The sequence below is a fragment of the Cebus imitator genome, unplaced genomic scaffold (genome assembly GCF_001604975.1).
Source record: "Cebus imitator isolate Cc_AM_T3 unplaced genomic scaffold, Cebus_imitator-1.0 Scaffold353, whole genome shotgun sequence".
Classification (NCBI taxonomy): domain Eukaryota; kingdom Metazoa; phylum Chordata; class Mammalia; order Primates; family Cebidae; genus Cebus; species Cebus imitator.
The window spans coordinates 1,529,306-1,542,913 of record NW_016107668.1 but is presented as its reverse complement, the minus strand read 5'-3'; the positions used below and the strand labels follow the sequence as shown (position 1 = coordinate 1,542,913).

Here is a 13,608-nt window from a genome sequence, read left to right as displayed (position 1 = left end):
TTTACTTTAGCTTCTGGGGTACAAGTGCAGGTCATGCAGCGTTGTTGCATAGGCGCATACATAACCAGGTGGTTTGCTGCCTCTGTTCCCCATTTGACTGTATCTGGCATTTCTCCCCATTTTATCCCTCCCCACCCACTACTGTTCCTCCCCTATCCCCCCAACTGCCCCCAGTGTGTGATGCTCCTCTCCCTGAGTCCACTTGTTCTCATTGTTCAACACCCGCCTATGAGTGAGAACATGTGGTGTTTGTTTTTCTGTCCTTGTGTCAGTTTGTTGAGAATGTTGGTTTCCAGATTCATCCAAGTCCCTACAAATGACACGAACTCATCGTTTTTGATGGCTGCATAATATTCCATGGTGTATATGTGCCACATTTTCCCTGTCCAGGATATCATCAATGGGCATTTGGGTTGGTTCCAGGTCTTTGCTATTGTAAACAGTGCTGCAATGAACATTCGTGTGCATGTGTCCTTATAGTAGAATGATTTATAATCCTTTGGATATATACCCAGTAATGGGATTGCTGGGTCAAATGGAATTTCTGTTTCTAGATCCTTGAGAAATCGCCACACTGTCTTCCACAATAGTTGAACTAATTTACACTCCCACCAACAGTGTAAAAGTGTTCCTATTTCTCCACATCCTCTCCAGCATCTGTTGTCTCCAGATTTTTTAATGATCGCCATTGTAACTGGCGTGAGATGGTATCTGAATGTGGTTTTGATTTGCATTTCTCTAATGACCAGTGTTGATGAGCATTTTTCATGTTTGTTGGCTACATAAATGTCTTCTTTTGAAAAGTGTCTGTTCATATCCTTTGCCCACTTTTGAATGGGGTTATTTGTTTTTTTCTTGTAAATCTGCTTTAGTTCTTTGTAGATTCTGGATATTAGCCCTTTCTCAGATGGGTAGACTGCAAAAATATTTTCCCACTCTGTTGGTTGCCAGTTCGCTCTAATGATGGTTTCTTTTGCTGTGCAGAAGCTCTGAATTTTAATTAGATCCCATTTGTCTATCTTGGCTTTTGTTGCCATTGCTTTTGGTGTTTTAGTCATGAAGTCCTTGCCTATGCCTATGTCCTGGATGGTTTTGCCACGTTTTCTTCTAGTTTCAGAATCTAATTAAACTCCTTGCAGAATTGTTTAGTGTCTGGAAATTTCAATTCTGCTTCCAGTTGATTGATAAATATATATATAGCCTGTGGAACTGAGAAAGGGCACTACCAGTTTCTCAGATGAGTATGCTTTCACAATACCTCAGTGAGGTATACCTCAATACCATACCTGATATCCATGTCTGCCGTGTTCATTAATGTGTATGAGTCTCCACTTAATTGAAAATTACCCAAGTAGGAGGTCCATGTTTCATATACTGGGAAATGCCTTATAGCCAGACTACTCAATAGATACTCACTGCTACTGACAGGTTTAATAATATGCATCAAATATTGCTCATTGATTCTTCTCTTTTTGTCAATGCAAAAAGTCCATGTGTAGTGCAGCTACATTTGACACCATTTAGAGGTGGGTTGTTGGTGTAGGAGAACCCAAACTGGCAAAAGCTGCCTCCACTAACTGAAAGCTTTTCCTACCTGTAGCTGTGTGCTGTATTAAAGAGAGAGCCTCTAGCTTCTGGTTCTCAGTCACAGATGCACACTTGAATAGCCCAAGTACTGATGCCTGCCTAGGTCCCGCCCCCAGGAATTCTGATTTAATCAGTCTGAAGCAAGGCTTGGCTCCAGCTTACCCCCCAAGAGCTTCTGCTTTTTGAGTAGCCATTGAAACCCTGTGAGTGACTCTACTTAGAGTTAAGAATCCATATGTGCTTTGTGAATTGGCTGTTTTATCTTCTCACTTTCTTCTTGTCATTATCATTTCTATTCTAACATAATTTCCCATTGAGTTTCTCTGTCGATAATGTTTTTTCTTTCTTCAGTCTCTGTTTGGCCTGTAAAGAAGGAGTCTCGTTTGGGAGGTGAGGCGGTGTCCAGTGAAGGTAGACTTCTTCAGACCTGCCCCGTATCCTGCACTATTCTGGGCTCTTTATTTCCTTTATTCTTTACAGCAATCTTGGAAGGCAAGTAAGAGCACCTCATCTGCTATTAAGAAAACTGTAATTCACCAAAATGAGTTCACTTCCTCAGTTATACAGCCAGCAAGAGCCTGGATTCAAGCTCAGGTTATTCTGATTTCAGGACTCCTTCCACTCACAGTGGATCACAAAATCAGAGCCCTTGGGTGAGGCTGGGGGATGGTAGAGGTGGTTACATAGCAGAGTGAAGCTGTCCATGTATAGAGCAATGAGAAGAGGTAAGGACAGTGGCAAATAAAGAATGGAGGTCCCTAGAATATTCAGATGCAAAAAAAAAAATTCAACACTGCAGATCAACAAAACATATCTATCTACCCACTGAATGTGGCTTGCAAGTCACCAGCTTTTAGCCTTTATTTTTCCAACTTTGCAAAAGAACATTCATGCCATTTCCCTCTGCAGCCACATAGATGAGGCATGAAATATGCCACGTGACCTTGAGTGGGACAACTGGGACTAGTGCCTAGAAGTAAAAGGAGGTGAATTTTGATCTGATATGTTACATAGACTTTCCTATCAGAGCTGTCCAGCAAAGGAACTGGCTGCCATGAAGCAGAAAGCTCACACAAAGAGGACAGAGCAGAATAAACCTCTGTAGCACTCCCAAGGAAACGTGTCTTGCATGGATGGAAGGTACAATTCTGTTAAATATTTATTGACCTTTCAGCGTGTGCCATGCCCTGTACTAGCCTCCGTGGGAAGTGTTCAGATACAAAACCTCCCACGGAGGCTGCAGTCTTATTAGATAGCCTGGCATCAGGCTAACAAGTCTTTAACTATGTCTCTAACCCTTGTCATAACCTCAAGTGGTAGATGCCATTGGCCTGAGTTAAGAGATGAGGAAATTCAGACTTAGAGAGATCTAGAAAGTTATTTAAGGGCACACGGTATCCAGTGGCAGGGAAAGGATCTCAGCCAGGAAGTAAAGTCTGTGCTCTTAATGACTGTTGCAAATATCCTCCCTCAGCAGGGACACCAGCTCAGAACCCTGAGTCATCATTCAGGAAATCTGTCCGAGCCCTGGTGTCACAATACTCAAAACAGGCGATTTCACCCTGTCCCAACCGTCTTGAGAAGGAGCACGTTGAGAATCCCCATTCTGCCAGCTTCCTCTGGTTGCTAGAGATGTGATATGAAAACCACAGCTAACTTGGCTCTATCTGATTGAATAACAAGGGATCCAATTGCAAATTGCCTTCAATTTTTCACTCTGCTATGTCCAAAGAAGATTATAAAACGGAAGTTCTGAGTGCAAGCATTGCACAGCTTTTCTGATGTCAAATGTAACTTTGAAATCAGCGTGACAACCTGACATCAAGAAATAAACATTGACAGGCAGCCTTGCAGTGTGAGGAGGACACAGAGGGAGACGTTACGAGACTGAGTGGAGTCCTGATTCTGCCACTTAACTGGGTTTGTAATCTTGCGTTTCACTTCATTTCAGTGTTTTTGTTTCTGTATGTGTAGAGATGGAGCTTGCAAATTGTTATGAGGAAACTCTTCAATGTGTTGTAGGTACTTGATAAATGTTTACATTCCTTCCTTGAACATCAGTTGAAAACTGTGGAAAAGGGCCTTAAAATGAGCATAAATTGGAATCTTACGAGATTTACCAGAATTGGTTTATAAACTCAGTATATCAGTAACATGTGATAAGGTCATTTAATGGAACATAATTCTGTTAAAAACAAAGTCCGGGGGGCAGTGGCTCATGCCTGTGATCCCAGCACTTTGGGAGGCCGAGGCGGGTGAATTACCTGAGGTCAGCAGTTCAAGACCAGACTGACCAATATGGTGAAACTCTGTCTCTACTAAAAAATACAAAAATTAGCAGGGCATGGTGGCTGGTGCCTGTAATCCCAGCTACTCAGGAGGCTGAGGCAGAAGAATCACTTGAACCCAGGAGGCGGAGGTTGCAGTGAGCCAAGATTGCACCATTGCACTCCAGCCTGGGTGACAGAGCAAGACTCTGTCTCAAAAACAAACAAACAAACAAAAAAGGCATTTATTGAACTGGAGGAACAGGAATGAGAAAGGGAAAGTGACATTTAAGAAGCTCCTCGTCTCTGCCAGGTCATGTTAGAAGGGATGAGAAAGGGAAACTGACATTTATGAAGCTCCTGGTCTCTGCCAGGTCAGTTAGACCTTTCAGACATTTCATTTATTTGTCGTAACAGTCCTATGAGAGGGCCATTTTCATCCCCATTCTTACAAATGGTGAGGTTAAGGAAACTGCCTGAGTGTTCAAGACTGGATCTGAACTCAAGTCCCCACACCACCTGAGCCTTTCTAGTGGGGACCATAGTGTCTATTAATTTTTGCTGAGCAAAAGTCTCTTCTTAGAAGGCTGGATTGAGTGTAAACCTCCTGTCTTTCATGCATCTCTGAAAGTAGCAGTCTGCTATCACCTGAGTTAATAGTTGCCCTTCCAACAGAGACATTTGTGAACACACATTTCTAAAATTTCTGACATATTCCCTGCATTCTCTAAAATTTGGAATGGCTCCTGATGAGCACACCCTGACATCATGATAAAAAGTAGTTTTTGAATTCATAAATTGTTCTAATTGTAATCTGAGTGGAATATAAGTTTATAAGCTTTTCCAGTTATTATTTTTTGGAAAGGATATATTCTTCTGGCAAGTTTGTTGAGAGAGTCTCATTGAGAGTAAGCATGTCTTGTCCGGAATATTTCAGTTGTCGAGTTTTACCGGTAATCCTTATCTGGTCCTGCTTCCTTCTGCTTTACTCAGGGAATTTGAATAGCTGATGTGGAAGGGAAAAGGAGATGGAGCACAATTGGTAGAATTAAGCATTGTGTTGAGAATTGTTACTGAGTCCTTCAAGAGACCTTTGTCTGACTTAAGCATCTAAGAATTCAAGCCTTGTTTTTCTCTCTCATATATAATGACAGCAGTGGGCCACAGATGCCACGTGCTTAGTGTTCACCGCCTCTGCTGTCTTATTATGATTCTCCACGTGGTAGAAAAAAACATTGAACACAGAATGCAGACCACATTCAGCTTCCCAGAAAATTAGCTTCCGGTGAGCAGAAACTGAATTTCCATACCTAAATACTTTAGGAAAGAATTTGACTAATTGGACATGAGTTTCTGTTCTCCTCACAATAATTTACTGCAGGCTAATTATTACACATTTAAATACTTCGGATAAATGAATTAAAAGCCAGTTTTCTTCTTTATTCATCCAGTTCATTAGATGATTTCATTTTAGGAAATGAGGAAGTAGATGTGATTCATCGTGCAGCAAATGAACAATTCACTCATTTGTGCAAGGACTAAGAAGCCCCGTGCTACGAGACAGAATGATTTGTTTCCCCACTGCCAAGGTGACTCTAGGCCTAAGGCGACAGGGTTCACACGGTGCAGATGCTGCTGATGGCACTAACCTAATGTAAAGACGCTTGCTTGAAATCCAGAGCAATCTTCATGACTTGAAAGTGCTTTGGTACATGTTACATCATTTTATTGTCACATGAGGACCCTGGATCTCAGTATTGTTGCTATCCCCATTTTACAGATAAGGAAACAGGTTCAGGGGACATTACCGCATTGCTGGAGGACACACAGCTCTTAAGTAGCAGAGCCAGAATTGGAACACAGGGCTCCTGATGCCGAAATAACATGGTCTTTCCATTACGTGTACTGTAAGTAACATAGAAGGCCAGAATGGAGAGAAAAAAGATCAAGCTGAAAGCTGTGTCCTTTGCTTGTGCTAGCTCAGGTCACCACACAGGCCATCCCCCCCGTTCCCATCAAGAGGCAGCTGGCCTTGAAGGGCTGGAGCAGGGTGGGGTATCCGGGAGACTCAGTGGAAAGGCGAGCTCTGTCCCCGTCTTCAACGTGTGCCCCAGTGAAGGCCGGGATCCTGGGAGGAAACGATCCCTCTCAAGCGCCTGGGTCGAGAGGGGGAGTCCGGGTGCAGGGGAGCAGGTGGGGACCGAAGGAGTCAAGAGAGAGCAGACTCCGGCCTGCGAGTGCGAGCGGTGCCGCCGCCCTGCAGAAGCCGGGGTCCTGGGCCAGCCTCCGCCGCGCGGTCGCTGCTCCCACGCCTGCGGACACGTCCCCACCGCGGGCAGCCACCGGCGGGGCGTGGGGCGCGGAGCGGCCCCCCTCAGGCTCCAGGGCCCAAGTGCTCCAGCACCTCAGAGCCTGGGAAATAGCCACGAACGCGCCCTCGGAGGAGCAAGGAGGCCCCGGCTTCGGCTTCGGGGACCAGGTGCAGAAGGCGCCGCACGGTGAACGGTGAACGTCAGGCGTCCGGTTTCTGGGTGGGTTCAGAAGTACACCCAGGCGGGAACAGCTTTTCCTCCAGGGGCGAAACGCACGGTGAACCCAGATCCAGACCCTCCTCCTACAGTCAGCCTTTCTTGGAAATAGCTGATAAATAATTTTTTTTTTTTTTTTTGAGACGGAGTCTTGCTCTGCCAGGCTGGAGTGCAGTGGCGCGATCTCGGCTCACCGCAACCTGGGTTCAAGCGATTTTTCTGCCTAAGCCTCCCAAGTAGCTGGAACTACAGGCGCGAGCCACCACGCCCAGCTGAGTTTTGTATTTTTAGTAGAGATAAGAGTTTCACCATGTTGGCCAGGCTGGTCTTGAACTCCTGACCTCGGGATCCGCCCGCCTCGGCCTCCCAAAGTGTTGGGATTACAGGTGCGAGCCACCACACCCAGCCAAATAATCTTATTTTAAAAGTGAGAAATATTCTATTCTTATAGCTAGTATGTTCTGTATTGGAAAGTTTTCTACTCTTTTTTACTAGATTAATGAGTGTTGTGGTTGGGAGATTGGATTGTGGCACTGCAGAGACTGGGGTTCAAATTCACACTTTGCTATATATTGACTGTGTCTATCTTCTCTGACCCTCAGTCACTTCATCTGTGAAATGGGGGAAGCGCCACCAACCTGATAGAGTTATTTTGAGAATTACACGAAGTACCAAATGTTGGATGCTTAATATAATATCCTGGTCCATGAAATAAGGCAGACACAAAAGGACAAATACCATGCGGTTCCACGTGTATGAAGTATTTCCTAGAGAATTTCGGGCTGAGGGGAAGGGCAAGAGTTCTTGTTAAGTGGCTGCAGAGTTCCAGTGGGGGAAAGGTGCGGAGATGATCTCAGGATGTGAACGTACACACGCTGATGAACTGTACGTGATTAAATAGGCAATATGGTAAATGTCTGTTATGTATATTTTAAGACAATAAAATAAACTGTAAGATGTTTACAGTAGAGCTTGGCACACAATAGATGGCTCCCATTTGTGCCCCACTCTTCCCATGCTTGTATCACTTGCTATTGTTTGCACTGTATTTTACCCACTGTGTCTGCCACTACTGTTACATTTCAGTCTTCTTGAAAGTACAAGACCATTGATCACAACTTATTCATCTTTTCTACCTCCGGCCTACCATAATGGCTGCCACATGGTGAGCACTCATTACTTGATTTGGGGAAAGAGGGAAGGTTGTTCAAGGCTCCTCCCCTCCTATTTCTTACATTTTAAAACCTCTCCACATTGTAAAAGGTCACTTATTTCTCCTTTTGTACTAGAAGATCATTATTTTGGACTAAAATAGTAAGTTCACACTACTGTACAAATGTACTGGGTTATTTAAGCTTCAATAAATGAAGGGGAAATTTCTCTGAATTAGGTCTCTGAGGATTGGCTCCATGTTGTTCTTGAGGAGTTACATCTTGCTCTAAATATACAGGCAAAGCAAAGCTGAGCATGGGTTCTTGGTCCTTTAGAGGGAAATTAATACTGTATAGAGTATTCTATATCCAGTATATAACCGAAGCCCCACGTGGTTCAATCTACATGCAGTACCATTTCAAAGAAACCGTAGCCAGACGGCATAAGCTTTGAAGAAACTGCAGACCATTAATGAAGTTTCCTGACAGTAGCAACTAAGGGAATCCCACAGTACCTCACGCAGAAAGCCTCTCAAAAGCCTTCTATAGATCTCTTTCCATCTCATTAAACTTCCCCACACACACAGTAACTGCTCAAATCAATCTCCCTCTTCTGTCTCTCTCGCCACCGCCTTCTTTCTCTTCCCAGCTCTCCCTCTCTGCTCCCCCCTCTCCCTCTCTTTCTTTCCGTTTACCTGTTCCTCTCCTGCAATTTCACCCTCATGCATCCCTTCCTCACCCATGCCATGCTACCATGCACACCTCCCTGTCTGCGAAGTCCAGGCTCACTGTGCACGACATTCCCTCACACACAGTCCCGAGGGAGCAGTGTCAGGTTGCCTGCACCCGCCAGTACCCAGGCAGAACCAGCATATAGTCCCTCCCTCTCCCTGAAAGCCTGGTCAAAAATAAATTAATGAAAATGTCGCACTTCATGTGATGCTGAGGAGCCCCTATACCTACATTTCTAGGATGTGCTCATGGAGAACTGTTTGGCTGTCATAACTTTCCTCTTTTTATCTGCCCTCATTTATAGAACCTTAAGTTGATCAAAATGGTACCAACTCCTTCTTTCTCTGGCCTTCCTCTGGGTTCATGCCTCCCAACTTTGCATGATGCACAGCACCAGACCTGCTCTTCTCAGGACACTCACCAAGGGGACTGGCTGCTCAGCCCTGTCTGCTCACTCCGTGGGGGCCTGGGTACACAGCTGTAATCTCTTTATGGCTTATGAACACACTAATTGGGACACTTGGCTCTAGGTAATCAAGAAGTCTAGGAATGTGAATTGCCAAATCATTTGACTTTGTCCCTTTGTAAATGAGGGGCCTAACGGGGCTGTGTGTTCTAAGTTCTCCTCCGGGACTAAAAGTCTGTGTGTCTCTAGTTAACACATGCATGACCCCTGAAGCCCAGTGTCCACTTGCTTCAGACTCCTCTGAAGCTTTAATTCCCAAGACCTAACTACTTTATTTCCTCTCTTCTGAACCCTCTGAATATCTTGGATTAGTTTAAGGCTTCAAGAATGTCCATCAATACAAATTACAGAGCCCACCTCTAGAGTTTTCGATTCAATAGGGAAATTTCTCTTCTGACAAGTTATCAGGGTATGTGGTTGCTTCTAGACTAGGAACCATACTTTGAGAGCCACTGGACTAAGAAATTTGGGAAGACACTTCCAACACATTCTTGTAAGAGGTGTCAATCCTGTTTCTCAGAGCTGATCACTCCCGGTTTCTTCAGCAAGCATCTTCATTTCCGAGGACGCCTACTCGATCAAAAATGAAGACCATATAGAAAGTCTAACTTTCAGGACAAGGATACTGAAGGGCACTTTTTAGGTGCAGTGAATTGCCCAAGGGAATTCAAACGGCACCCACTTGCGAGGCAGAGTTTCAGCAGCACGGTGCAGTCTTTCCCGGCCCCTGAGCCGTTTGCTAGACCAGGTCATCCTTTCAGGGCTCATGTTTTATGGTCTCTGTGAAGAAAATACTTCTGACACCTGCTGCCTCAGAGCTTAACCTCTAATGCCATCAGTGACGGGGCACTGAACTCAGAGGAGATTTAAGACTGGGCTGTAATGGCTTCAGACAGTCCAGCACTGGTCTCACACCCTGCAGCAAGTAGGAGCTGCAGCTCGTAAGCCTTTACAGGATGCACCATGGCCCAGCAGTCAGTTTCCAAAATGAAGCAATGTCACCCTTCAGTTTGGAACGCTTTAAGAAAGGCATTTACAGCTTTTAGCTGACATTCACATCCCCTCCTTGAGGCATGTCTCTGTTGAAAGTTCCTTTGCCTCACTTAAAGTAGTTACCTTTTTCATTGCGTTGCTCTGTATTTTTCTTGTAAACTCTTATTTTGTGTAGCTATGTTAATAAACCTTATCATGCCAACCCCCATGGATAGAGACAGACAGTTTTTTTAAACATACTATTTCCCTTGCCCGCCAAAGTATTAAATGATAGTTTAGAGGTTTCTATTCATCATGCTGATCTAATTATACTAGACAGCTCTTGTTGAATCTCCAGAGTAACCGGATTTCAAGGCCTTTTGTGCAGATGCACAATTTTGAAGGGATTAACAGATGAAATGCCTTCTAACCTCTCATCTATACAAGTTATTAAGGGAAAGGGTACCTTTGTTAGTGTCTCAACTCCATTGAACCTAGTGAGAAAAAGGGTGTTCAGCCAGCCCACATTTTAATAGATGGAAGGAAGATTTTCTTTTCTAGATGACATGAGCAATTTTAATCTCTATGAATCTCCATGTGAGAGGGTGTGCCCCATCTTGTATGTTCACCTCTGCAGAGTTTCCCTTTAAGACGTTTACCTCATCAGAATTCATTTTTGTACTATGTAGTATGCCTTCGGGTGCCAAAATTTTACAGTGTTGGTGAGAGTGATGCTGGAGGTGGCGAAGGTGGTGGCGTTAGTGGCGGTGGAGGTGGAGACGGGGTGGAGTTGATAGAAGTGGCGGAAGTACAGGTGGGTGTGGCAGAGGTGCTGCAGCCAGGTAACACTGGAGCCAGCGGGTCCCACCCCACTCTCCAGATGAGGAAACTGAAGCCCAGAGAGACACGTCATTTCACACAGGAAACCTTACTTCCCTGCGCTTTTCTGCCCCACTTGCACTAGACCTGGTTAATATTGGGTAGTCCTACAAATAATACCAAAACTCTTGAATTAAAATTCCAGAGTTACCAAAGCCTCACAACCAGGTATTCAGAAAAAGTTGGGACATTCTGCTTTCCCCAAGCCAAAGAGCTGACCTGACTTCTGCCTCATCAGGCTATATATGTCCTGTACGCACTGCAAGGGCAGCCTCAAAGCCTCGGTTCAGTGCAGATGAACTGAACACGTTGGTCTTTCCTGGAGAAGTAAAATTAAGATGATTGGTCATTTTACTATTATGGTCACATGAAAGGAAGGCAGAGTTGAAAGGTTATAAGTGTGCTTCCAGGCAGAAATGTCCAGTGTTTCACAGAGGCTTTTTTCAATAAACTTTTTTTATTTTGGAATAGTTCTAGATTTACAGAAAGTACAAAGATAATACACGGTTCCCATGTACCCTGTGTGCGATCTCTCCTACTGTTAACATCGTGTATAACTGTAGTATATTTGTTACAACCAATGAACCAACCTTGGTCCTTTGGTACTTGCTATTAACTAGACTCCACACTTCATTTGAATTTCATCTGTATTTCCCTAAATACAAAACAATATGAACTTTTTACCTTTGTAACATAGTAAACTCCATCACCCAAGATGGCTTGAAGTTTCTTAAAGTAGGCTCTAATTATACACATTTGTTCTCATTTCTTTTAGCACCTTGTATATATGAGGGGCAGAACAAACATGTGTTGACTGATCAGGTTACTATAATACCCCATTCATTCCGTTTTAGTACAAGGCAATTCACCAGCCTCACTCCGTTTAGTAATAGTTTTATATACCTAGAATATAAAGGAGTAGCAAAAGTTACTCATGCTATCATGTAAGCTGTCAAATGTATTCTGCGTGTTTTTCTTTTCGGAAAGCCCAGCCTAAATCTCAGAGCTGAAGATAGTGGTGATAGCCATGGAGTAAGGGTTAAGCCTTTCAAGGTGACGCCAAAGAGAGCACGACAGAGAAAGGATGAGGGCTCAAGAACCCCCTAAATCCCTGCTCCCCTTGACTCTTCTCCTTGGTGACCCGCCTCTTGGAGAGGCACATGGCACCCTGTCCCTTCTCTCTAGGGCACCTATACATCGTATCCAGCCCTTCTAGCAAAGGCCTCATTTCTTCAGAGCTCAGCTTCCTTTGCAAATGGAAGGTTTTTTCCTGAAAGCTAACAGGGCAGAATTAAGTTACCCAGAAGTAACATAAAGTAGAAAATCATGAGATGCAAAGCTTAAGTTTAAAATTAAAACCAGCTCCTTTTGATGAAATAATAATAGCTAACATTTCCTAAAGGCCAGGCACTGTTTTCCTGGGTTTACTAACTCACTTTATTTTCTAAGAATCCAAGCGATAGGTTTTCTCCTATGCATGTAGAAACTTCTTTTATTCCTTCCTCTTCCACATGTTCAAATGCGTAGATGAATCCCATCTGAAGTACATTAGTATATTTCATCTTGAAAAATGCAGTACATTTCCAGCATATGAACTTGATTCCAGACCCCTTGAAAATAATGGCAGGAGAAAACTGTCATCAGTGAGGAACCATCCGGCCCCTTCCACTGCTCTCACTACCCGATCCCCGTCTCCTCCTCACCCACACAGACAGAAACACACGTGTGGTATACAGTGGGCTGCCATGACAGCTACCGTCTCGGTTCATTTCGTGTTGCTATAACAAGATACCTGAGACTGGATAATTTATAAGAAAAGAGACTTATTTGGCTTACAACTCTGGTGGCTGTGAAGTCCAAGAAATGTGGTGCTGGCATCTGCTCAGCTTCTGGTGAGGGCCTCATGCAGCTGGCAGAGAAGCAGAAGGGAAAGTGGGTGTGCCAAAAAAAGAGCCAAAATGAGGAGGAACTTCACTTTATAGCAACCCACTCTCAGACCAACTAATCTAGTCCCATGTGTGAGAACTTACTATCACAAGAATAGCATCACGCTCCCCACGGGGGTAAGGCCCCATGGCCCAGATGCCTCCCATCAGGCTCCACATCTTAAAAGTTCCACCTTCAACACTGCCACCCTAGCAATTAAGGTTCCAACATGAGTTTTGGTGGGGACACTCAAACCATGCAACTACCAAAATAATTGTGACTACCTGCAAATTTTTATAGATAGGAAAAGAATTAGTAGGTTGACTTTAAAAAAGATGTATTTCTGCATGTTCTTCACATGGACCGCAAAACCTAAAATGCAATAAAAAAAAAAAGATGTATTTCTCATTATTAAAGTGGTATATGCTCATGGTAGAAAATAACGGAAAAATGCAATCTTTGAAAAGAAAGTGAAAATGACCCGTAAACATATCCCACATGGGGTGGAGACCCCATGGCCCAGATACTCATGGTAGAAAATAAACAACAGAGAAAACTGACAAGTTTTGAACAGAAAGCAAAAATGGTCCATAAGCATATCCCACAATACAGCCATTTTGTTGTAGCCCCTGCAGATCTTTCTTTCTATGTGTATATGGCTTTCTTTAATTGAAGTCACACTGCATGTACACTTTAATTCTGAAACTTTTTTTACATAGCATTATACATTATCATTTTCCCATGTTATAAATTCTTCAAAGTATCATTTTTGTGACTAGAGTAGCATGTTTCATATTGTAAGTCAGGACTTATATTGTAAGTGTGTTTCATGTTGTAAGTCAGGACTCACTGTAAGTTAGTATGTTTCGTGTTGTAAGTCGGGACTCATACTGTAAGTTAGTATGTTTCGTGTTGTAAGTCGGGACTCGTACTGTAAGTTAGTATGTTTCATGTTGTAAGTCGGGACTCGTACTGTAAGTTAGTATGTTTCATGTAAGTCGGGACTCATACTGTAAGTTAGTATGTTTCATGTTGTAAGTCAGGACTTATACTGTAAGTTAGTATGTTTCATGTTGTAAGTCAGGACTTACACTGTCAGT

The 13,608-nt window shown here is 43.6% G+C and overlaps 1 protein-coding gene across 9 annotated transcripts in view; it reads left to right on the top strand.

Moving 5' to 3' along the window:
* Positions 1 to 13,608, top strand: part of PEX5L (peroxisomal biogenesis factor 5 like) — a 248,705-nt gene that overhangs the window by 81,553 nt on the left and 153,544 nt on the right. The gene's annotated exons all lie outside the window — the stretch shown is intronic.